Below are 26,514 nucleotides of genomic sequence, written 5' to 3'. Positions count from 1 at the left end.
ACCCCATGGAGAGCTCGCGTGGAGAGAGAAAGGTCCTCGGACTACATGAAAATGGGAGGTTCTGCCCTCCCAGGGTCGTCGCGGAGCCTCTTCCAGCCATCTGGCCAAGGCAGGTACATGAATGTGTTGGACATTCCAGCCCCATCTGCCCTCTGAGAGGAAGACCACATGAGAGTGCCCAAGTGAAACAGATGAGCCCCAATCAACCCACAGAATCATAAAAAAAAAAAAAACACAATAAAATGGCTGTTGTTTTAAGTTACAGATGGTGTGTTATGCAACCAATGATATCTAAAATAATTGCCAAAATAAAATGATGCATCTGAAGGGGATCAGACTTCTTTTTTTGTTTAATGTTTATTTTTATATTTGAGAGAGAGAGAGAGAGAGAGCACGCGAGCCTGATTGGGAGAGGGGCAGAGAGGGGCACAGAGGATCCGAAGTGGGCTCTGTGCTAACAGCAGCGAGCCCCATGTGGGGCTCAGACTCACGAATCTTGAGATCATGACCTGAGCCAAAGTCAAATGCTCAACTGACTGAGCCGCCCAGGTGCCCCTGAGTGGATCAGACTTCTTAGCAATAATCCTGAGAGCAATAGCTTGAAAAGCCAGTGGGGAGGATAGGAGGTACATTATTTCAATCTACAGTTCTACACTCAGTAAAATTAGCAATCAATCATAAGGTTGGATTAAAGATTTCTTTCAAGGCCTCAAAATAGATACAGTTTGGGGTGCCCGGATGGTTCAGTTGGTTAAGTGTCTGACTTGATTTCTGCTCAGGTCATGATCTCATGGTTTGTGACTCAGGCTCTGTGCTGATGGTGTGGCGCTTACTTGAGATTCTCTCTCCCTCCCTCTGCCCCTCCTCGGCTCACTCTTTCTCGCCCTCTCAAAATTAATAAATAAAACTTTTAAAAAAGTGTATAACTTATGCAACCCTTCTCCTGAAGCTATTGTCAGATGTAAGTCAGTCGAATGAAGGATTAAACCACAAGTTCTCAGCTGGGGGCAATTTGGCCTTCCAGGGATATTTAGCAATGTTAGGAGACATCTGGGTCGTGGAAGGGGGTGGTGTTACTGGCATATAGTGGGTTAAGGCCAGGGATATTGCTGAATAGCCTGTAACACACAGGACAGACCTCCACAGTAAGGAATTATCTGGCTCAAAGTGTCTAGTGCAGAGGCAGAGAAACCCTCGATTAAGCCAAGAGAGAAGACATGATATCAGGGATAAGGTTTTCAACACAGTAGATCTGCAGAAGCTAGTCCCAAGTCTGTAGCTGTCTTACAGGCTTAGAGAACAGCCAGTCCAAATTGGAAAGGGATCATAAAGGATTCCAGGAGGAATATAGAGATATATCCAGGAGGAAAAAAAAGAGGAGAATGGAGCTGGAATAACACCTGATTATTTGACTATATGGAAAGAGTATTGGGTGGAAAGTTTGTAATCCTTTAGTGATATTTAGTGATAGGGACATGAAAAAGTAAAAAATTTAAAAACGAGGCAATTACTAACCACAAAAGAAATGACAAATTATACAAGAAAGGACATATAGTAGGGCGCCTGGGTGGCTCAATCATTTAAGCATCTGACTTCGGCTTAGGTCATGATCTCACAGTCCGTGAGTTCAAGCTTCGCGTCGGGCTCTGTGCTGACAGTTCAGAGCCTGGAGCCTGTTTCAGATTCTGTCTCTCTCTCTCACTCTTTCTCTCTCTCTCTCTGCCCCCTCCCTGGCTCGTACTGTGTCTCTCTCAAAAATAAATAAACGTTAAAAAAAATTTAAAAAATAAAAGAAATATAGTTATATTCTCTTGGCTCAGCAAGTTGGTCTTACGTAGTAGTAATAATGTAATCATGCGTTAATGATAATAACAGACATATATATGGCTTATTATAGCACTGTTCTAAGTGCTTGACATATATTTACTCATTTAACTGCCACAAAGTTTTTGCAAGGTATCTTCAGCAAAGGCACAGAAAAATCAAGCCATTTGCCGGAGATCACCCAGCTCTAAGTAGTAGAAGCAGGATTTGCACTTAGGAAGTCTGGTTCCAGAATTTTGACATTTTTCTACTATCCTCGGCTGTTTTACTAATTTAAACAAAAAATGTGATATTCGTCTTATATGCATTGGTGTGGCCAAGCAGCTTGCAACTGTTTTGCTGTTCTCCAGCAGTTACTAAGTGTCTGGAATATCACTCCTGGAACCAGAGTGGCAGGACAGACGGTGGCGGGGCGGGGAGGGGGGCGGACAGAGTGTGAATGTACTAAACCTTCATCTACTGTAATAGGATATTGATATATACACATCTAAAATTGACAAATAAAGATACAGCAGCACAAGCATGCTGTTTTGATATATGGAAGAAAGCGTCAGAAGAGGAGCTAAGAGAGTAAAGTGGTTGCCCTAAGGGGATGGGACTTAGGAGCAGAGAGGGGAGAGCTTTTATTTTTATAAGGCTTGTAATACAATTTGGCTTTAAAATTATGTCTACCACTATATAAGACAGAGCGTGAGTGGGGGAGGGGCAGAGAGAGAGGGAGACACAGAATTCAAAGCAGGCTCCAGGCTCTGAGCTGTCAGCACGGAGCCTGACACAGGGCTCAAACTCACTGACCTCAAGATCATGACTGAGCTGAAGTCAGACGCCCAACCGACGGAGCCACCGGGTGCCCCTGAATGCTCTCCTTCTGTGATGAGGAATAAAGCAAGGATGTCCACTCTCATTATGCCTATTCACATAACAGCAGAAGTTCTAGTCAGAGCAATATGCCAAGAAAAAGAAAGAAAAGGCATACCAATTAGAAAGGAAGAAATTAGACCGTCCACATCTGCAGACGACATATTAGAAAATCCCAAGGAACCAACGAGAAAGTTCTCAGTGAGTAAGTTCTAATGAGTGAGTTTAGCAGGTTCACAGGATACATGATCAACTGCAAAAACCACTGTATTCCTGTGTATTAGCAACCAATATGTGGAAAAGAAAAACTAAAAACACTATACCATTTATACTTGCTCCCTCAAAATGAAATACCGTGAGACAAAGCTAATAAAAAGCATGTAGATCTATATGCTAAAAAAACACAAAATGCTGGTGTGCCTGGCTGGCTCAGCTGCTGGAACATGTGACTGTCGACCTCGGGGTCATGAGCTCAAGCCCCATGTTGAGTGTAGGGATTACTAAAAAAAAATTTTTTTTTAAACACAAAATTCTAATGAAGGAAATCAAAGAAGATCTAAACAAATGGAGAGATGTACCATGTTCAAAGATTGGAAGACTCAATATGGTGAAGACAGTCAATTGGACCTACAGATTTAAAGCAATTCCAATCAAAATCCAAACAGGAATTTTTGTGGATATAGAAAAACTTATTATAAAATTTGTACGGAAAAGCAAAGGAATAGAATAGCTTGAATAATTCTGGAAAAGGCAAAAAAAAGGTTATGTAGTGACAGTAGTCAAGAAAGTGTGGTATTGGTGGGGGGATAGGCACGTATATCTGTGGAACAGAATAAAGAACCCAGAAAGTGACCAACACAAATATGCCCTTTTTTTTTTTCAACGTTTATTTATTTTGGGGACAGAGAGAGACAGAGCATGAACCGGGGGAGGGGCAGAGAGAGAGGGAGACACAGAATCGGAAACAGGCTCCAGGCTCCGAGCCATCAGCCCAGAGCCTGACGCGGGGCTCGAACTCACGGACCGCGAGATCGTGACCTGGCTGAAGTCGGACGCTTAACCGACTGCGCCACCCAGGCACCCCACAAATATGCCCATTTAATTGCTGACAAGATGCAAAAGCAATTCAATGGAGGAAAGATCGTCTTTTCAACAAATGGCGATGGAACAATTGGACGTCTGTGGGCAAACGTAATGAATCTTGACACAAACCTTGTAACATATACACAAATTAATTCAAAATGCATCACGGGGTTGACTGTAGTGTGAATCTACAAAACATTTAGAAAAAAAAACCCGTCAGAGAAAATCTTTAGGCTAGGCAAAGGCTTACTAGACAGGACGTCGAAAGGACAATACATAAAAAGAAAATTTGGTAAATTGGACGTCATCAGGATTGAAAACTTGTGTCCCATGAAACACCTCATTTAAAGCATTAAAATAAAGTCTACCACGATGAGAAGATATTTGTAAACCATATATCTGACAAGGACTCATATCTAGACCGTATAAAGAGCTCTTGAAAATCAACATTAAAAAACAAACAAAACAGCTATAAAACATGCAGAAGACATGTGCAGACATTTCACTTAAAAGGACATAAGGATGGCAAATGAGCACAGGAAAAGTTGCTCACCGTCATAGCCATTGGCAAATTAGAATCACAATGAGATACCATTATGCATCTTCTAGAACAGCTAAAATAAAAAAAAAAAAAAAAATAGTGGCAACGCTAAAGCTGGCAACGATGTAGAGAAAACTGGCTCACTCATAGCTTGCTGGTGGGAGTGAAAATGCTACAACCACTCCAGAAAACAGTTTGGCAGTTGCTTATAAGACTGAACATGCAACAGCCATATGACCCAGCAATTTCATTCTTGGGCATTTATACCAGAGAAAAGAAAACTTAGGTTCACACAAAAACCTATATACATGAATGTTCATAGCAGTTGTCTTCATAATAGAAGAATACTGGTACCAACCTTAAACTCTTCTTTGAACAAATGGTTAAAAAAACTCTGGTATATCCACACAACTGAATACCACTTTCAATCAAATATTCCAATATTTTTTAAATTTTTTTCTTTAACATTTATTTATTATTGAGAGACAGAGAGACACAGAGTGTGAGCAGGGGAGGGGTAGACAGAGTGGGAGACACAGAACCCAAAGTAGGCTCCAGGCTCTGAGCTATCAGCACAGAGCCCGACACAGGGCTCGAACTCACAAACTGCGAGATCATGACCTGAGCCGAAGTCGGTCGCTTAACCAACTGAGCCACCCAGGCGCCCCTCAAATATTCCAATATTTTTAAATAAAAGGCATACCAATTAGGAAGAAATAAAACTGTCCAAATGTGCAGATGACATGATTAGAAAATCCCAAGGAATCAATGAGAAAGTTCTCAGAACTAATGAGTGAGTTCAGCAGGTTCACAGGATACATAAGCAACTGCAAAAACCATGGTATTCCTATGTATTAGCAACAAATACATAGAAAACAAAAACTAAAAACACAATGCCATTTATAATTACTCCCGTGAAATGAAATACCTTGGTACAAATCTAATAAAACGCATATAGATCTCTATGCTAAAAAACACAAAATGCTGGCACGCCTGGCTGGCTCAGTTGGTTTCGGTATTTTACTGAAAAATATTTCAATAAAAATAAATAAACTACTAATACATGCAACAACCTGAACAGATTTCAAGGAGATGAAGCTTACTGAAAAAAAAAAATCAATCTCAAAAAATGACATGTATGATGCTATTACTAGACTAGAACATTCTAGAAGTGACCAAATAAATAGAGCTAGCAAACAGATTAACAGTTGCTAGGGGACAGGAATGGGAATAGAATGGGGTGGGGGTAGTTGTTCATACAAAGATGTAGCATGAGAGTGGTCTTTTGTAGTGACCCAATAGTCCTGGATCTTAATTACAGGGATGGTTATACAAATCTATACATGGGATTAACTTGCTTAGAACTATACACACACAAACATACATGAATGCAACTTTCTGTTTATTTATGTGTTTATTTGTTTATTAAAATTTATTTATTTTGAAAGAGAGAGAGAGGAGAGAGAAAAGCAGAAAGTGTGAGCAGAGGAAGGGAAGAGAGAAAGGGACAGAGAGAAAATTCTAAGCAGGCTCCGTATTGTCAGCTTGGAGCCCAACAAGGGGCTCGAACTCACAAATTGCAAGATCATGACCTGAGCCAAAATCAAGAGTCAGATGCTTAACTAACTGAGTCACCCAGGCACCCCTGAATGCAAGTTTTTTAAATGGTGAAAACTGAATAAGGTTTGTAGTCTGGTAAACACTAATGTACCAATGTCATTCTGGCTTTGATGTTGTGCTACTGCTATATAAAGTGTCACCACAGGAAGCTGTCCAAAATGTGCACAGGACTATTTGTACCATCTTTGCAACTTCTTAAGGGTCTATAATTGTTTCAAAACAAAACGTTAAAACAAGGGGAAAACTTAAAAAATGAAAAATAAAAATATTTTTTTATTTTATGTAAAAAAATTTTTTTTAATTTCTTTAATGTTTTTATTTATTTTTGAGACAGAGAGAGACAGAGCAGGAGCAGGGGAGGGGCAGAGAGAGAGGGGGACACAGAACCTGGAGCAGGCTCCAGGCTCTGAGCTGTCAGCACAGAGCCCGGCACGGGGCTCAAACTCACAGACTATGAGATCATGCATGACCTGAGCTGAAGTCGGATGCTTAACCAACTGAGCCACCCAGGCGCCCCTAAAAAAAATGTTTTCAATGTTTATTTATTTTTGAGAGAGACAGAGAGACAGAGCACAAGTGGGGGAGGGGCAGAGAGAGAGAGGGAGACACAGAATCCGAAGCAGGCTCCAGGCTCCCAGCTGTCAGCACAGAGCCTGATGCGGAGCTTGAACTCCTGAACTTCGAGGCCATGACCTGAGCTGAAGTCAGGCACTTAACCAGATGAGCCACCCAGGCGCCCATAAAAATATATTTTTAGAAAACAACCTACCTCCTTAACATTTCAAAGGCCTCTTGGTCTGTCAAAGCAGTCTAAAATAACTGTAAGAGAGCCTTTTCCTTATGCTGAAGACAGATGTGGTCATGGCAAGAAAGCCCAACAGGAAAGCAATTACTAAAGCGAACAAAGGTAAGTAGGCCAAATCTCTGGAACCTACAGGAGACAAATTATATGCCTGGAGCAAAGAAGTGAGCTACCGAGTTTAAATTAGAAGGAAGCTGTGTGTTCACTGACACCCAGGCACAGAGAAAGTAACAGTGACAGACGGGCTGGAGCAAATCTGGGTTTGGGAAGCTGGAGGGGGAGGAGAACATCTCTGTGAGGGCAGACGAATGATAACACAGAGTCTATGCTTTGGGTGCAGCGGGCGTGACCGTCCAACCTTGTGAGCGCTGAGACCCAAACCATCCCCGGTCCGTGGACACCTGCAGTCCTGCCTGCCTCCACAGTGGGAGCTCTGCTCACCTCCTCTCTTCTTCCCTCCACCTTAACCCAAGGCCTGTTAATAATAGTCATCATCACAGCCTACATTTGCATAGAACCTGTTCAGTTTTTCAAAAACGTTCCATATCTTTGACCTCATTTGAGCCTCATTGTTCACTTGTGAGATAGTCAGGAAAGGTGTTTTTTGTTTTGGGGGTTTTGTTTGTTTGTTTGTTTGTTAAGGGAAGACAGTTAAGCAATACAGAGGTTTCACTGACTCACGTGGATACGGTGCTACATTTTGGGTCTCTGGGCCGTGAGAGTCAACTCCACAGTAGTGAATTGTGACCCCTGTTTTCCTACTGGACCATGTCAAGTTCTGGAACGCAGACTATTTTGCAGCATGCTGTGCCGGGAGTGAGAAATTCAGAGAGAAAAGCTACCAGCAAAATTCAGCCTCGTAGAAAGAGCTCTGCTTTTCAAGGAGCCATAATAACAGAAAAAAAAAAAAAAAAAAAAAAACCCATCAATTCATTTCTTCGTGGGTTTTATTTTTCTTGCGAAAATAAAGGAAATTATGAGAATTCCATCCTGACTGGTTTTATGTTTTCAGGTAATTCCTGAGTCTTAGTCATACGTGGGTCTTGGATTAATCAGAATTTATTTTTATCTTCCAACCTTCCGGCTGACGCTTAGAGTGCTGTTCTTTGCTTGCTGGGTGAGGTTGCCATAGAAACTCTTTTAGGGAAAGCAGTGTTTCTCTTTACAATGTTGTGACTGCAAGCAGGGGCTGAGGCCGACCAACCACTCCCAGATGAAGGAGAGTACTCTGGGGCTCAGAAAGTGATGCATCCCCTCTACTCCAAGATTCCTGCGCCCTGAGATGTGAAGTGCTTCCCCATCAGTGTCCATGCACACAAAAGAAAATATCCTTGGGAATGCAAGCTGGTGCAGCCACTCTGGAAAACAGTATGGAGGTTCCTCAAAAAACTAAAAATAGAACTACCTTATGACCCAGCAATTGCACTACTAGGCGTTTATCCAAGGGATACAGGTGTGCTGTTTTGAAGGGACACATGCACCCCCATGTTTATAGCAGCACTATCAACAATGGCCAAAGTATGGAAAGAGTCCAAATGTCCATCGATGGATGAATGGATAAAGAAGATGTGGTTTATATATACAATGGAGTATTACTCGGCAATCAAAAAGAATGAAATCTTGCCATTTGCAACTACATGGATGGAACTGGAGGGTACTATGCTAAGCGAAATTAGTCACAGAGAGAAAGACAAAAATCATATGACTTCATTCATATGAGGACTTTAAGAGACAAAACAGATGAACACAAGGGAAGGGAAACAAAAAGGATATAAACACAGGGAGGGGGACAAAACAGAAGAGACTCATAAATATGGAGAACAAACTGAGGGTTACTGGAGGGGTTGTGGGAGGGGGGATGCGTAAGGGGCTTAAGGAATCTATTCCTGAAATCATTGTTGCACTATATGCTAACTGATTTGGATGTTAAATAAATAAATAAATAAATAAATAAATAAATAAATAAATAGAAAATGTCTTTTGTCCCCTGAAGCCTGATTAGGAAGCACCGCCATGCTGGAGCTGGCTTGCATTGGATCCCAAGCCTGATGTGTGCATTTCTCCCCAACTCCGTGTTCGGGGATGTCATCTTGGTAGCTTGAAAATGCTTGAAAATTAGCCCTGGCGGGAATACTTACACCACAGAAATTGGTAAATCCTGAAGATTAGGGCTTCCAGCTTTTCTCCCAGCCTGCTAGTGAGAACCTGTCTTTCTCAGAAACTCTAAGAAGGTTTGATAATCTGATTCTGAATACTTTGTCTTTCAAATATTCCTTGGTTGTAGGTATCCCTGAGTCCAAAAGAGACAAAGTGATTCAGATTTCCACCGGAGACTAGAACCCAGGGCTCTTCAACTTGCCCCACCCTTATAACTCGTATGTGCCTCGGTTATCACACTGTGCAGTTTTATTTCAAACGCGGTCAGCTTCATTCGACTACTGGAGAGCAAATATTCCTTTTTATACATCTTTATGTCCCTCGTGCCCAGCATAGTGCTTGATATGCAGTAAGTGCTCATCAGATACCTGGTGAATGAGTTACTGAATCAATAAATGTGTGTTAGAGCTGGAGGGGCCACGAACTAATCTAACACAGTCATTATACTGGTAGGAAACCCCTCCCCGGAAAGTAATAGTCAATTGCCCGAAGACACAATCATGTTGATGGTAGAGACAAGATGGGGATTTATGTAATACCTTTTTATTTTTATGTTTTTATTTTTTTTTTATGTGATACCTTTTTAAACTCTACCATGTTGTCCCCTCGTTCCAAACATCCAGTACTTGTGACAAACACCACATTTGATCCGTAGCCTCAGCTTTTCCTATTACACCCGAACGTTACTTCCTATAATCTTGTTAGACAAGGAGCCCCCTGCACTGGAATTTCTTCATCCTTGTCTAGATGTTTCCACCATCTCTAACACCCCCTGTTCCTGCTCCAGTAAGAGATGTGACAGTAAGGGAAGCAGCTCCAGGGCACTTGCGTCAGACCATGTGCCCTACTGTCTTCCTCTCTTCCCTTCCCTTTTCTCTCCTTCTCTCCTTCCCTCCCCACCCCTAGTCCTGGATAAGCTTCTTTACTTGAGGAGTATAGAAGGGTATACCTTCTATAGAAGGGTATATGATTTCATAAATCATACGTCGAGTTCTTTCCCTACAAATTCTTAATGTACAATTCTAAATCTCATCAATGTTCCAAATATATAGGAGGATGTCACATACAAGGAAGGGTGAGAAAGGAAATCACATCAATAGATGTTTTAATGTCATCCCTGCAAATGTCAATATTCCTAATATGGTGTCTCACTAAATGTTGCTTTTCTCCCCCGCTTCCTTCCTATGATCTTGACCTAAAGCTCTTCTTTCTCTCCTCCTCCTCTTGATTGTTCTTCTCTTCCTTCTCATCTTTCACCTCCTTCATCTTCTTCATAAAATAAAATGTAAGTGTTAAAATTATGGAATAATGCACTGAGCGCCCAATGAGATCTTAGTTTGTCAAAATGTTAATATGTTTGGGGTAGTTTTTACGAACAAGTATTAAAAACAAAAAGAAAAGCAAAGCAAATAAAAGGAAAGAAAAGAAAAAGCTTTTGCCAGAACTATAGCTGCATACCAGGTTCTTGATGATATGTTGGTTTGCTCCAGTAAAAAAAAGCACATCTCAAACAGCAACGGCAACTGAAGTCACCACCTGATGGAATGTCCAGTAATCCACTAGCATTCTTCAAGATTCAGCTGTCTTCTGAGGCGCCTGGGTGGCTCAGTCGGTTAAGCCTCTGACTCCCACTCAGGTCATGATCTCATGGTTCATGAGTTCTAGCCCTGTGTCTGGCTCTGTGCTGACTGCTTGGAGCCTGGAGCCTGCTTTGGATTCTGTGTCTCCCTCTCTCTCTGCCCCTCCCCTGCTCACACATACTCTCTCTCTCTCTCTATCTCTCTCTCTTTCTCTCTGTCTGTCTCTCAAAAAAAAAAAAAATTAAAAAAAAAAAAAGATTCAACTGTCTTCTGTGCAGGTGAAAAAGTCAGCCATCAAAGCAAACTGTTAGAGCTACTCCCAGTCATTCAGGCTAAAACGCTGAATACAGAATCTCTGGTCAGTGCACCCGTATCAATAAGTTAACCCTGATCCAACCATTCTCATACATATTCTTCAGATTATTTTTCAATGGAAATTGTCAAAATCTTACAACTTGGTTATGTATCTTCTCGTTGGTCACACTTGTACCTGATCCCCAGAGTCTGCCAGAACTTGTGCTTTGATCTGTAAACAGAGATTTAGAAGCAATGAGAGGTGGGGAAGGTGAGTCTTGAGGGTGATCAGTGCTTCCCTCCAGGACAGTGACCTCTGGAGTGATCATTAAAGCTTCCTCAGGCAAGGCAGGCTAACTTCCTCAGACAGGGAAGGTGAAGCAATTGCCACAAATAAAACAGGGTCGGCAGAATTTTTGGTTTTACGGACCTCAGTGTTATCAGAATCTGCCCATTTGTTCCCAGCCTGATTTTTAGGGTCCCTGGTCTTCCCTATCAATACTTTAGCTTTATCAGGAGAGACCCTGTGAGGCTGTAAATGCAATTTGTGTTGTAATTCAGCTTTTGAAGAATTCAATTTTGCATTTGGTTTTCAAATATCTCAATGTCTAGGCTATAGGAGATAAAGGTTTATTTCAGGGGAGTTACAGAAACTCTCTGGTTCCTTATCTGGACCTTGAGCTGGGAATTTAAGCTCTGATGTCACTAGTTTCTTTCTCCAAGTCCTCCAGTGAACTTGGAAGAATCCATTTAACACCACAGCCCTTTACTTACACTTATTCTATGGCAACATCTTCTTGAGCATTCAGAGCCTTTCCTTCTATAAACACTTCAGATAACATCGGGTGATGACCAACTAATAACTTTGCCGTTATTTGTCCTTGACTGCTGGTATCCTATTTACCAGTGACAATGTAGCCATTGATGGCTTTAAATTTAGCCAAATCAGAGAAGCAACTCAAATGCTCATCCTTCAAATTCTTCTCGTCTAGAACTACATTTGGTTCCGATAAAGTAGTAGAGAAAGAGAACTACAATGAGTATTACAAATATAAGAGATTTATGGTAAGAATTAGCCCTCTCTCTTTTTTTAATTTTAAAAAAAATTTTTTTAACCTTTATTTACTTTTGAGACAGAGACAGAGCATGAACAGGGGAAGGTCAGAGAGAGGGAGACACAGAATCTGAAACAGGCTCCAGGCTCTGAGCTGTCAGCACAGAGCCCGACGCAGGGCTCGAACTCACGGACCACGAGATCACGACCTGAGCCGAAGTCGGACGCTCAACCAACTGAGCCACCCAGGAGCCCCTCTTTTTTTTAATTTTTAAGAAATCTCTAAATCTCGCGGGGCTCAAACTTACAAGCCCAAGATCAAGAACGATGGAAGCCATTGTCCTTAGTCCCTGCTTCCGTGGGTACACAGCCAAGCCGAGGGTTGCTGTCTAGAAGACAAGCTGGTTACAGACAGAGGAGGCTAGGAAGGTACCTCTGTGTCTGTTTATGATGAACTTCTGAGAGTAATGGCTACTGCTTCACTTCAGCCTTCTAGATCTCATGTAAGTCTGGCTTTCAGCCAACTCTAAACTAGAGCCATACATGGTAGGTGATTCTGAGAAATACAGTCCCCGGTTGGACCAAGTCGATGCAGCACAGCCTAACACAACCTAACCCTCTAGGGGTGCGCAGGCAGAAGCAAGTGACCTTAAGTGCAAAGCCAGAGCAGAATGTGCAAATACACAAAAAGCCATAGGACGTGCTGAGGGACGAGCAAACTTGTGATGGCAATTGCATTGTGGTCAACTTTATCTATCAGGCTGATGCTGAGAGGTGTCAAAAGCTGGGAATTGAAAAGAAGAGAATTATCACTTTGCACCCTTTTTACTCTGACAGACTTTGAAGTTAAATGTTTCCCTCCTCTATATTTTCAATATTTATGAATCAAAAAGGAAGGAGGATGGAAAGTTACAAGTCAGCTAATCCTCCAAAGAATCTACTCCTGGGGGGATATATTCACAGAACTTGTCATTCTAATCCTATTGTCTATAAAATTCCACAGTTCTTTTTACTGTAAAAAAAAAAACAAAAACATTTAGTATGGAGAAATTTTCCTCACTTGATTTATTAAAACATTGTCCTTTTTACATGCTGTTTCCTTTTTGGATTGGTTTCGGTAAATCTTCACGGAATCATAGAGATAGGTAAACGAAATTATTTGTCATTGTCCCTTCCACGCCTCATTCTGTAATCTTACTAATGCCATGAAACACTTTCATTGCTATTTCCTAATAGGCACACGCAAGGTGACTTTAGGTGATATCTGGAAAATTAGATCGCAGTCCTAACAATTTGTGTCAATAAGGAATTTTGAAAATTACAAGGCACTTTCAAATGTTTTCACATTTGAGCCTCAGAACAATTCAGTGAAGTGAGCAAGGCAGATGTCCTATCACCATGTTTACAGATGTGGAAACTTGGTCTCTGGGCTTATAAACAACTCGCTGTCGCCAGGGCTGTTTTGGTTCATCGTGTGTGAGCGAACAGAACTTACACAACTGATTGTGGTTACCGGGCCAGATGCTTTTCTTTTTCCCCAGGAGTGATGCTGGATTGCGCTCCATTTCATCCATACTCTGTCGCCTGGTAGGTTGTATGATCAATGCACACATTTCAAGGTAGAAGAAAATGTGTTTTGGTAAGAGGACAACCTGGATCTCAAAAATGGCCCCATCCCTTACTAGTTTTTGCGGCTGTGGACAAGCTACTTCATCTCTCTGAGCTTCGGTTTTTCCTTTTTTAAAAACTGAAATAATTGTTGCAAGGGCGTAAAGATGACATAAAATGCGCGATGTCGGGATGCTTGGCGAACGCCATTTTTCGTCTACAAATCCTACTTACTCCTCAGGGCTGAGTGCAGTTCCACACAAAGCCCTCCCTCCTTAACCTGTCATTTTCCCAATTTCACTGTACCCCAAACCACTCAGAGCCCTACTTAATTGTTCTCAAATTGCTTCATAACGTTCTACACATTTTCATTCATTCAACACATCTGTAGTGAGTGCCAACTATTTTCAGACACTGTACTAAACTCTGGATATAAAATAGTGAAGAAAGCAGACGTGTTCCAGCTCTCCGGGAGCTCACAGTCAAGGAGGAAGCAGACCTCTTACCGGTAAACACACAGGTAGATAAATAGGAACAAACAGTGATCAGTGTTGTAAATGCAAACACCAAGTGGCAGTGGGGAAGACTGAGTTTAGCTTGGGTGGTGGACGACCTTCTTGGAGTGACATTTAAGCAGAAACATGAGGGATAAGAAAAAGCCAATCATGTAAAGATGAAAAACTAGAGTCTCATAGAGAAGAGTAGATGTGGATACCCTGAGGAAAACACTTGAAAATCAGCTTGGTTGGAGCAGAGTGGATGAAAGGGGTGTGGCCTGAAATGAAGTCAGGAGGCAGGCAGGGGCCGGACCACACAGAGCCTTTAACTTCACTTGGCCTCTCCCAGAAGCAAATCCCAAAACCAGATTTTGAGCACCCACAGTTTACTTAGGAGGTTGGGGAGCGGGGAAGTGAGAGGGGGGAGAAAAGGAAGGCAATAAGGGGTGCATTAGTGGACGGGTTACCATTGGGTGCCCCTGGATCTCCACTTCCTGAGAAAACTCCAAGAGAGGATATATTGAACACCCACCCAGAAAGCCAGGAAGTTGGGCGCTTTATCAACCAGAGTCCCATGTTCCTTCTGGCATTCATTCTCTGACGCTTCCAGCTGGCCATGTGCAGGCTTACCACGCTCATGGCCAGGCAAGGAAGCCGAGGAACAGAGAGCTTTAGATATCTACTGAAAACAGCCCTCAATGTGTACAGATGCGTGCTGAGTAGCGGGGGTGGGAAATGAAGGAAGCCTTCCCGGACACACTGTTTATAATGAGGAACAATGGAAGGATTTTTAAAAATATTTTTTTATACATTTATTTATTTTTGAGAGACAGAGACAGAGCACAAGTGGGGGAGAGTCAGAGAGAGCAGGAGACACAGAACCCGAAGCAGGCTCCAGGCTCCGAGCTGTCAGGGCAGAGCCCCACGTGGGACTCGAACTCACGGACCGCGAGATCGTGACCTGAGCCGAAGCCGGACGCCCAACGGACTAGCCACCCAGGTGCCCCACGACGGAAGGATTTTTGCAGTTTAATATGATAGAGTTTAGGTTGTTAGTTTTGTTTGTCCAGGTTCATTGTAAGATCCTTCAGAACAAAGAACGCACTTCACGGTCCTTCAGCACCAGCCACACTGATGTCACCACACTGTTTACGTACCAAGTGCCAAGTCAGTACGTTTGATTCACTGTCCAGGAGTAAAAAATATTGATGGCTCCAAGGTAACTGGACCACAAAAGATCAGATGAAAAGTTTTTCATAAGCGTGTTTGGCATCACTTTTTACAAAGTCTTTTCAAGTGGCCAAAGGGTACATGGGCCACCTTGGTATCCAGGGAGTTCACTATAGTTTGGACCTTTCATAGGAAATATTCCAGAGAGAGTTCAACCACCAGACGAGAGAAACGAGCCCACTTGTAACCCTGAGACAGGCGGAGTAGAGTCGTGGTCGAAGGTACTGGTTTTGGAGGTCCACCCGGATCAGACGGGGTCTGTGCTGTAATCCTTACCAACCAAGGGCCCGTGAACAAATCCCTTCATCTTGTTAGCCCTCAGCGGCTTCATCTCTAAAATGGACATAGTGAGAGTTACATTACCTCACAGGGTTAGTATAAAGGCAAGACAAAATAATATTCTATGCCCAGAATGTGATGAACATTCAACGAAGGTTATCATTACTAATATTTTGACTTTCCTTAGGGTTATTCTTACAGGTTTTCCAGAACACAGATAAAAAACTGACTCTCAAGTTTAAGCCAGACACAGAGTCAGGAGAAGACTCTGGTCTGGTTTCTCTTCAAATCGTATAAATCTTTCGCCTTTTACTAGGGCGGGGGAGGGGGGGGGGAATCCCCAAACCCTCATTTCCAGTGGATACTTTTTCCCCAGAAACAGACTCCACCCCCCTCCGGAATTAAAGGACATATTTATAGAATGAACAGAAGTGTGGGGGAGGCCGAGTGTGGACTCACACCCTCCCCTTCCTGGAGAACACAGAGGGTATCCTTTATATATATAGATGTACATATATATAATTTATTTTTGAGAGAGCATGAGTGGGGGAGGGGCAGAGAGAGAAGGGAGCAGAGGATCCTAAGCAGGCTGTGCACTGACAGCAGTGAGCCCGATGTGGAGCTTGAACCCATGAACTGTGAGATCATGACCTGAGCCCAAGTGGGGCACTCTCAACCGACGGAGCTGTCCAGGCACCCCACGACCTTGAAGTCTCTTTATGCCAAAGGCCCGACCAGCTGAGACTGCATTGGCCTGCACCTTAGTATTCATCTTTTCCCATTTGCATTTTTTTTTTTTCTGATTTCAAAAAGATATGTTCTCCTCCTGGAAATTCTAGAAAATGTAAAAAAGCATAAAACAGTAGGAAATAAGTTCTGTAAAGTTTCTCTAGGATATGACTGTATTCCCACAGGGCATGGTAGCTGAATTTTTTTTAATAACCTTAGAGTCACACGCTTTATTTTATTTTATTTTATTTTATTTTACTTTATTTTTAAATGTGTATTTGTTTTTGAAGGAGAGAGAGACAGAGTGTGAACAGGGGAGGGGCAGAGAGAGAGAGAGAGAGAGAGAGAGCGGGGGGCACAGAATCCAAAGCAGGCTCCAGGCTTTGAGCTGTCAGCACAGAGCCTGACGCGGGGCTCGAACCCACGAACCGTCAGATCGTGACCAGAGCCACAGTCGGATGGATGCTCAACTGACTGAGCCACGCAGGCGCCCGAGTCACACGCTTTAAATGGTGCCTGACCTAAAGTCTTTTACAGCTTTCTTCCCTTTCTTCTTGCTCTGGTCTGTGTGAAAACACACATTTCAGAGTCACTGTTCTCTGCCTCTGGGTGCCAGCAATTGTCCACTCTTGTGCCTCCAGCCCCTGGAAGAGCATTGGCCGCCAGGAGTAGCAATGCCCAGATGCATTGCTACTAAAGTCAAAATGACATTAGTGCAGGGGGGGCAAACCCAGAGCGGGGCAACGACCAACGGCCAGGCGAGCCGAGCTCAGGTGAGGAGTCCCCACACTGCACGATCTGCTACTGTAGTCTTCCGGCCACACTTTTGAATCCAGCCCCGGGAAAGCGGCTCCATCTCCGGCCTCATCTCCCCGGAACAGATAACTCACCCAAATGGAGAGCAGAAGGTGAGTTTTTCAGGGAATCTAAATAAAGCTCTCGGATTCGGCAACTGTTCAGAACACCCGTCTTAACTCACTAGAGGAGAAGGACTTTCGTGCTGCCGGCACTGGAATTTCTAGAAAAGTTGTGGATCTGGCACCGCTCATTCCACAGGGGGTGTTGACTCAGTGGGGTCTGGCTGGTGACGAGTGGAAGTTGGGGCTTCTCCAGTCCATGTCATGAAACCAAATAAGTGACAAGCTGTTGCTCTGTCCCTGTCCTGCCAGCCAAGAAAAAGAAAGAAAAAAGAAAAGAAAAAGAGAAAAAAAGAAAGAGAGAGAGAGAGAAAGGAAAATACCTAAATCACCCCAGGAAGATGTCTCAATCCTTGATTCCCACTGTGTGTTAAGCACTCAGGAAGTTCTTCTTGAGCTCAAACCCAAGTTTCTCTTATTGCCATTTAACCTCATCTCATGTTTACTTCCTCTGAGAGATAAAGGAGAGATAAAAGTACCAAGAAAGGAGGTATAGGTGGGACTGGGGTCAGACAAGCGTGGATCTGAACCCCATGTTCTCTAACCTATTAGCCCTGTGACTTCGCAGACTTTTCTTGGCCATGCTGTACATCAGTCTCCTTCTACGGAAAATGGGCGTAATGATAACACATGCCCATTAGTGTTGTTGTAAGGATTAAATGAGATAATACATGTGATGTTCCACAATGACAAACGCAGTAAGCATCATTTATAAAGATAATAGTAACAGCAAACACTTACGTGGCATTTGCAACGTCTTTGGTACTGTGATACAATTTTTTAGCTGAGTATGAATTACCTATAGTTCTCTTGGGTTTTTTCTTCCCTTTTTTAAATTTTATTTTAAAGAAAGAGAGAGACCAAATGCGCACGAGCAGGGGAGAGGGGCAGAGAGGGAGAGAGAAAGACAGAGACTCTTAAGCAGGCTCCACGCTCAGCATGGAGCTCAACATGGGGCTTGATCCCACGACCCTGGGATCATGACCTGAGTCGAAATCAAGAGTTGGATACTCAGCCAACTGACCCACCCAGGAGCCCCTCTTCCTTTTTTTTTTTTTTTTTAATTTTTTTTTCAACGTTTTTATTTATTTTTGGGACAGAGAGAGACAGAGCATGAACGGGGGAGGGGCAGAGAGAGAGGGAGACACAGAATCGGAAACAGGCTCCAGGCTCTGAGCCATCAGCCCAGAGCCTGACGCGGGGCTCGAACTCACGGACCGCGAGATCGTGACCTGGCTGAAGTCGGACGCTTAACCGACTGCGCCACCCAGGCGCCCCTTTCCTTTTTTTTTTAAACCAACTTTGTTTCATCCTTGTTTTTTAGAATCACTTGGATTTCTTTTTTTAATTTAAATCCAAGTTAGTTAACATATAGTGTAATAATGATTTCAGGAACAGAATTTAGTGATTCATCACTTACGTATAACACCCAGTGCTCATCCCACAAGTGCCCAGCTACACATAACAAAGGGCCCAGGGCGTGTCTCTTCCCTCAGGCCTCAATCTAAGAGGCATTTCTCCTCCCTCTGAGATTTGACTCCACCCTCAGGGCCTTCAAGGCCCTTGGAAACTGCTGGCAAAGCACCGTTGCTTATTTATTGGGGTTAGATTTACACATCATACATGCCAGTTGTAGAGGAACTGAGGTGTTCTTAAGAACTCAGCTTTGTCCTTTTATTAACAACTATCCACCCCCCCCCATTTGACTTTTATGTTCTTCACTTCTATTAACTGAGTCTGTTCTTACCCAACCCTCCCCGCCTCAACCCTCAACAATACTAAGTCTTTTATAATCCTTTCAAAGGACTGTATGTTCCCTTCTGATCCCCTGGAAGAGAAGCATTCGTTACCCCTGCTCCCCGTTGCCCCATTGCTGTATTGAGACTCTAGTTTTGTCCAGGTGACTCAACTCTTCCTTTACGGAGTCCATAGAAGTCACTGTGTCATGCTTGGTATACCCCTCCTCAAAGTTCTCAACCAACCTCTCTATAATTTGCTCATCTTACCCAATGGCTTCTTCATCTAAAGAACGGTTGTTCTCTCTCTTCGTCCTCATCATCACCTTCAGGAATGCCCACAATCCATGCCGATAATGCTCCTCATATTCTGGCCTCACATTTTCTCTTTCTTTCTTTTTAATTCCAGAGATGGGCAAACATCCACCAGCTTTTGATCCAGTCCAGAAGAACAGTTACCGAGTTCAGAAAAGAATTGTTGACTTACTGGCCTGCATATGAGCCTGAAAATTACCCCCCTTCCGTTTTATTTCTTTGAATGTTATAAGTTTGTTTTGATCTTACTGTTTAAAAAAAATTCTGGGAGCAATATTTGCTCATTGGAAACATAATTGCAATTTTTGCAGAAGTGTATGCATGGAAAAATTACATATTGCTGATCACCTCAACTCCAATGTGTTCTTCTGCAATGTATTCAGGCGGCACTTAACAAGACGTCCACAATACAGACTTGCTTATCCCTCAATGGGTCCACACTGGAGATGTAAGTCCCCTAGATATCCCGTGTGATAATAATCTCCTGCTCTTCCCTCTCTCTCAACTAGTTTCAGTCCCTAAAATTACTTCTTAGTCTTCCTGTCACCACCAGGTACTTTATTCTCCTATTCTATCACAACTGTTGGCATTTAATGAACCATTCAGCAACTACTCCAGGAGGCTTCAACACCCTGAACTCCGGTTCCATCTTGCCACTCTCCAGCCTTCAGGAATGGTTGGCAATGTTACTGGAGAAAGCCTTGAAGCCATTTGGAATGGATCCACCACAATCCGCTCTTTGTTGGGTCTACTGATCCTCCCATCCACGTTCATTCATTTGTACTGATTAATCACTCCACTTCCTAGAGACTGTTCGATCTCTCTCACTCTCCTCAAGGCCCCAGTTCTGTCCAGCTTCCCACTTATAGCAGATAACTTGATTGCCCATTTTACTGACATACAATCTCTCATTTGGGCAACTTCAAGGTCTTTTCTTGCTATGTCCACATCTGTGTATCCTTCCTCTTTTTCCTCCTCCCCTCTCCCCTAAAGCTGAGGTTAACTTCAGCCAGCGCTCTTGGGCCAAACCCCTCCTCATTACCAACCTCATGCATCAATGATTTCCCTTCTCCTGCAAATTTGATCTTTCCTTCTGAGTTGACTTCTAAGCTTTTGCCTATACACGCCTTCCCAGAAAAATCTTTACTTATCCTAAAGTTTCCTATCAACACTTTCCTAACCCCATCAACACTCTCACTTCCATCATCAAATGTTTTGAAAATCAAACCAATCAAACCCACTAGCTTTGCACCAGTACTTTTTGCTTCCTTCTTCCATAGTATTTCCTCTTCTTGCTCCTCTGCTGAAACTCCTCCTCATAAGGTCATCGGTGACTTTCTGATCACCCAGTCTCCCAGCCAATTTCTATCTCACTTAAGTCTCTGCTACAGCATTCACTGTAGGTATGGAACATCCCCACCTTTCCTCCCTGATGCAGCACTATCTTGATCTCCTATCCCTTTGATCACTCTTTTTCCAACTCTGTTACTGGCTTGACTGCTTCCTCCTACCCTCCTAAATTTAGGTGTCCTTAGATCTCCTAACACTTTATAGTCTCTCAAATATTATCCATTTCCATTACTTCAATTGTCACTCTATAAGAATGACTCTCATATCTTGATCACAGAGGAGAGCCCTTATCTCCTCTGAGGACTGTTGCATCCACACGATTCCTGAAACGGAATGCTACGGGCACCAGTGACAGTCACAACAAAGTTTATTGCAATGAGAGGCAAGGCCGACCAATCGGGACTGACACTCTTGATCAGAGTGCAGCCTCGGACAGCTGGGGTACAGAGTTTTTATAGCCGACCAAATCGTCTTATCATCACCTGGGAACAGAACAAAGAAATAGTTCCCAGATGGGGGTAGAAACAGTTCAGACATGCCCTTGCCCCAATCCAATCAAACTCTAATCCAGTTGATTTTCCTTGAACTTTTGTTCCCTTGATTGATAGGACAAGGCTGTGATCTCTTAACCTACAGTGTCAAAACAAAGCTGTTATTTCTCAAGGCTACAGGTTAGCCCTACACTACAATTTAACCCTTACAAGGACAGATTTAAATTTCCAGGCAATCTATCCAAATCTGCAACACAAAATACACCAAATAAAATCCAAAGTGCATTAGTTTTCTCCCCCAAATCAGCACAGCTGCTATCTTTTCTATAACTTTGAATGACATCAAAGTTGTTCCCTCTACCATGACCAGAGTGAACTTTCCTCCCTTGCCCCACACGTGGTCATTTGCCAAATCCAAAGTATGACACCTTCACATCTTCTTGGGAATCAGGTATCTCCCACTCACACTACCCTACATCAGCTCCTTTCCCCTTCTTACTACGGCTACCACAGTCATTTCTCCCATCTTTCCTATTCCATATTTCCAATTCTGCCAGATTAACTTTCCTAAACCCTATTTTATATCACCTCACTCACATGCTTTAAAATCTCCAGTGACTTCCAATTATCTCTCAGATTAAGTCTAGACTCCTTAATGGGCATTAAAGACTATTTCCTTAACTTATGTGTCCAGCATTATTTCTCTATCTAATAGAGAAACTTTATCTAATTTATCTAACAGAGGTCTGAAACTTTTCTGCTTCTATGCTTTTGTTCATGTTGATTTACCTGCCAAGGATGTCATGCTTTTCAATCACTTCCTGTCGAAATCCTATCTTTATCTCAGGAAGGTTTTTAAATGTACCTTTTAGGTCTACCTTTTCCTGTTTGAGATGTAGCTGGCCTTTTTATCGGATCCTCTATATCTTATTCTGTTTTGTAACATATCCATTTGTAAATGTGCCACCTTCTCACCCCTGATGTCTTACCCTCACTATAGATTGTCTTTAATACTATCTTCCAAGAAATTTGCTAATTTCTGCAGATTCAAAGATGAATAAAAATTTTCCTAATTTCCCTGGGAAATTCAGATTTTCCTTACCCAAAGGAAGCCTGTATTTATGTTTTTCATCCTCATTGCCCAATACAGGTTTCTCATTCATCCGAAAGGTAAGTGAGTTCCTACTGCCACTCCTTAAAGGCGGGAGAACGCAGGGAAGGCGGGACCATGTTTACCTCCATGGCAAGGGAGGGTGTATTCTCAAATCCCCCTCTTGGAATTCAGAATGCAAATCTTTGCCCTAGAGGGGAGAGTGCCCCTAGTGATGGAAACAGACCTCAAAGCACCCAGCTACAAGGTTATTTGACAAACACTGTGTTAGAAATGTGTGCTGTGGGAGCCATGTCCATCATCGTGTGGGAGCAATGAAATCTGAGGGCAGGGTGAAAGACCTGGGCAGCTACTCAGCTCAGTAAGGTTTTCTCAGTGTGGCTTCATGAATCATTCTGAGACACAAAGTCCAGAACTGTGCCTTTCCCAAACACTAGGCATAGTCACATTCTCTTCCAAGTATTTACAGAAATGCAATTATTTTTTAAAAGCTATGTTCTTGTTTCGTATGGTCTGGATATCAAGGCTCTTTTCTTTCCTTCTCCAAGTCCTGGAGTTGAGCCCCTCCTGGCAACACACAGCTGCTGGCGGAAATCTGTGTCCTACCACTAGTGGGAGAGGTGCCTGAAGGACATCAGAGAGTAGAAAACAAGGAATTGGTTCCCCACAAAGAAGTTGAATGGCCAAGCCATTGAACTTCTCTTGAATTTAATTTCCTTAAAAACAAAACAACAACAACAAAAAAAAATGCAGGGGCACCTGGGTGGCTCAGTCTGTTAAGCAGCTGACTTCAGCTCAGGTCAGGATCTCGCGGTTTGCGGGTTTGAGCCCTGAGTCCGGCTCTGTGCTAACAGCCCAGAGCCTGGAGCCTGCTTCGGATTCTGTGTCTCCCTCTCTCTGCTCTCTCCACTTGCACTTTGTCTCTCTCTCTCAAAAATAAATAAACATTAAAAAAATTTTAAAAACCGCATACTCTTTATTTATGAAGAAAGGGGGAAAATAATATTTGTTAAGTTTATGTCAAGGGGCATCTGCCTGGTTCAGTTGGTAGGGCATATGACTCTTGATCTCAAGGTTGTGAGATGAAGCCCCATGTTGGGCATAGAGTTTATTAAAAAAAAAAAAAAGTTTATGCTAAGGGCCAGGCATTGCTTCAGGTGATTTATATGTTTAATTTATTCAATTGTTATAAATAGCTACAAAGTAGGTCGTAGTAGTATTATTCTCATTTTATGACAGAAGAAACTAAGGCTCAGGGGAATTAAATAGCCTGCCCAAGATTACAGAAATAACAAGCAGAGTGTCCAGGATAAACTTGTCTGATCCCAAAGATATCATTCTTTTCCATTACTCCATTCAGCCACAACAAATCACGGCCTTACCTGAAAATGGCAGTGTTATTCAGTGATACATGCCCCAGATTAAGAAGTAGGAGAGTGCATCTACAAGATAAGTCCCTCAGAACATCCCTTAACCCCCCAATCTACCATTTCCTTCTTTTGGGGAATTTTACTCATCTACTCAAATATTGCTTCTTTCAAAACCTTCCCAGCTGTCTCCCTGCTCCCCAGGCTCAAAGCATAATCTGTGACCCCATCTTCCAGGCTACCTGTGTACAACAACCACACCATTTCACAGGTTTTTTTCTTTTAATTTTTTAAAAATGTTTATTATTTTTTTTAATGTTTTATTTATTTTTGAGACAGAGAGAGACAGAGCATGAACGGGGGAGGGTCAAAGAGAGAGGGAGACACAGAATCTGAAGCAGGCTCCAGGCTCTGAGCTGTCAGCACAGAGCCCGCCGTGGGGCTTGAACTCACGGACTGTGAGATCATGACCTGAGCCGAAGTTGGACGCTCAACCAACTGAGCCACCCAGGCGCCCCATAAAAATGTTTATTATTTTTGAGAGAGACAGAGTGCGAGCAGGGGAGCGGCAGAGAGAGGGAGACACAGAATCCCAAGCAGTCTCCAGGCTCTGAGCTGTCAGCACAGAGCCTGATGTGGGCCTCAAACCCATGAACTCACAGTTGTTTTTTAAAGCCAGACACCAATTCAATACCCAGCATGGAGTAAGCACTCAGTCAGCCCAGAGCCGAACATTGGGCTCGAACTCACAAACCGCGAGATCATGACCTGGGCCAAAGTTGGGGCTTAATCGACTGGGCCACCCAGGTGCCCCTCAGTTAAAGTTTTATAAGTGAATGAACAAGTGAAGTTTAACAGTACACAAGTAATTTAATCTCTCTAGGTATCAGTTTTTCCCATCTTTAAAATAGATGACTAGTCTCTCATATGTCACAGGTATATCATGAGAATTCAAAGAAATAAGTTGTGTTCGTAAAATAAAACTATAAGGTGAGGCGAAGCAGTTGTTGCTCTTGCAAATAGAGAAAGAATTCTCCCTCCCCCACCAATACACAAACAGACCAAAACAAGGAGGTTTTCATTCACATTAATCCATGTGAGCTCTCTTTTTTTTTTTTAAACTTTTTAATGTGCGAGTAGAGGAAGGGAGGAGAGAGAGGGAGACACAGAATCCAAAGCAGGCTCCAGGCTCTGAGCTGTCAGCCCAGAGCCTGATGCGGGTCTTGAACTCACAAACTGTGAGACCATGACCTGAGCCGAAGTCAGACACTTAGCCGACTGAGCCACCCAGGTGCCCCAGCCATGTGAGCTCTCTTAAATGATAAGTGATTACAAGCCCTCCCTTACTCTGCAAGAAAGAAAGAACAAAGAAAGAAGGAAGGAAGGATGGAAGAAAGGGAGGGAGAGGGGGAGGTAGGGAGAGAAGGAGGAAGGGAAGGAGAGAGGGAGGGAGGAAGGGCGGGAGGGAGGGAGGGAAGGAGTGAGGGAGGAAGGAAGGAAGGAAGGAAGGAAGGAAGGAAGGGAGGGGAGCCTGACTGGCTCAGTCAGTTGGAGGATATGACTCTTGATCTTGGAGTTGTGGGTCCAAGCTCCATGTTGGATGTAAAGATTACTTAAAAGTAAAATCTTAAAAAGGAAAGAAAAGAAAACAAAGAACAAACACAAATTATACTGGTTTATTTGTTGTTGTTGTTGTTGTTGTTTTGTCTACTGGAGAAGAAAAGCTAGTAAAAACAAGACAAAAGGGGCCAGCCAGATGCCTGAGGCTGGATACTCCCCTTGCACACTTTTGGCTTCTGTAATCTTGTTTGCCTCCTGTGTCTACCAACTGCCCGGGAGCACCACTGATAAGAGCCCCCTCCCCTTTTTCTTTTGTCTCTCAACCCCCTCCTATCCCAGCCATAAAAGGAGGCCAATGCCAATGCCTTTGGAGGTGATTCCATGGGGCCAGCACCGATGCACAATAGTCTTTTCCTGATTTCCCGACTGCATGTGGCTTGTCTCTTCCTGGGCGCCGAGTCTTTGCTGTAACATACGTACTTAGATTCCATACTTTTCTATAATACTTGAAGTTTTGTTTGTTAAGGGGTTATACCTAGCTTTTTTCACATACAAACACACACACACACACACACACACACACACACAGAGCACTCATCTTAGAACTTCACACTGCGGGGGCACCTGGCTGGCTCAGCCAAAGGAGCGTGTGGCTCTTGATCTTGGGGTTGTGAGTTCAAGCCCCATGTTGGGTGAGGATTACTTACATAAACTTAAAAAAAAATTTTTTTAGTAAAAAAATAAAAATTAAAAAAAAACTTCACATCGCATAAGGAGTCGTTAACTTTCTGACTGATTTGCAGTCTTCACTTTTGATGGTGAAGACCTTATAGGAAGAAGTTAAGTCCTTAAGACTTGAAAGACAAAGAGCTTTGGGTCTGCATAATAGTTCTGCCATATGCAAGTTGAATGAACAAGTTATTTAACTTCTCTTGTACTTATTTCCTCAAAAAGAGAAAGAGTAATAGTGTCTACTCGTTACAATCGGTTTGAGGATTAAATGAGTTAATCTAATCAAAGAGCAAAGCACTGTTCTGGGGCCAAAGCAGGCTCTCAAACATGATGATGATGATGAAGATAATGATGTTGGCGATGAAAATGATAACAAAGGTGTTGACGAATCATGAAAAGTTGATTATTCCTCGTCATGCCGAAGTTAACAGCTGAGAACATCTCTGGAAAGATTAAAGAAATAATCTAAAGAGCAACCTAACACCTCTTGGTTTTATGAGACTTTACAAAGTCCAAAACACATCCACACATTAGTTCATTTGTACCTCCAGTAACTCTGGGAGGCAGACAACTAGAGAGAGAAAATTGGTTCAGAGTGGTCAACTGAAAATGTCAGTACTATCTCAGAGTTGAAAGAGGCCTGAGACAGGCTTCCTGTCCCCCACCTGGGGGTCATTTTGTGGTTTCTTTTTTCTCCTTCTTCTCTATCGTTTCTGGTGAGCATTTAGGCAACCGGGGCTCAGGTGTTGGCTCCTGCACCACACATCAGAATAATCATT

The sequence above is a fragment of the Leopardus geoffroyi genome, chromosome D1, assembly GCF_018350155.1.
Source record: "Leopardus geoffroyi isolate Oge1 chromosome D1, O.geoffroyi_Oge1_pat1.0, whole genome shotgun sequence".
NCBI lineage: Eukaryota > Metazoa > Chordata > Mammalia > Carnivora > Felidae > Leopardus > Leopardus geoffroyi.
The sequence above is the reverse complement of the archived record's forward strand: the minus strand, read 5'-3'. Positions refer to the sequence as shown.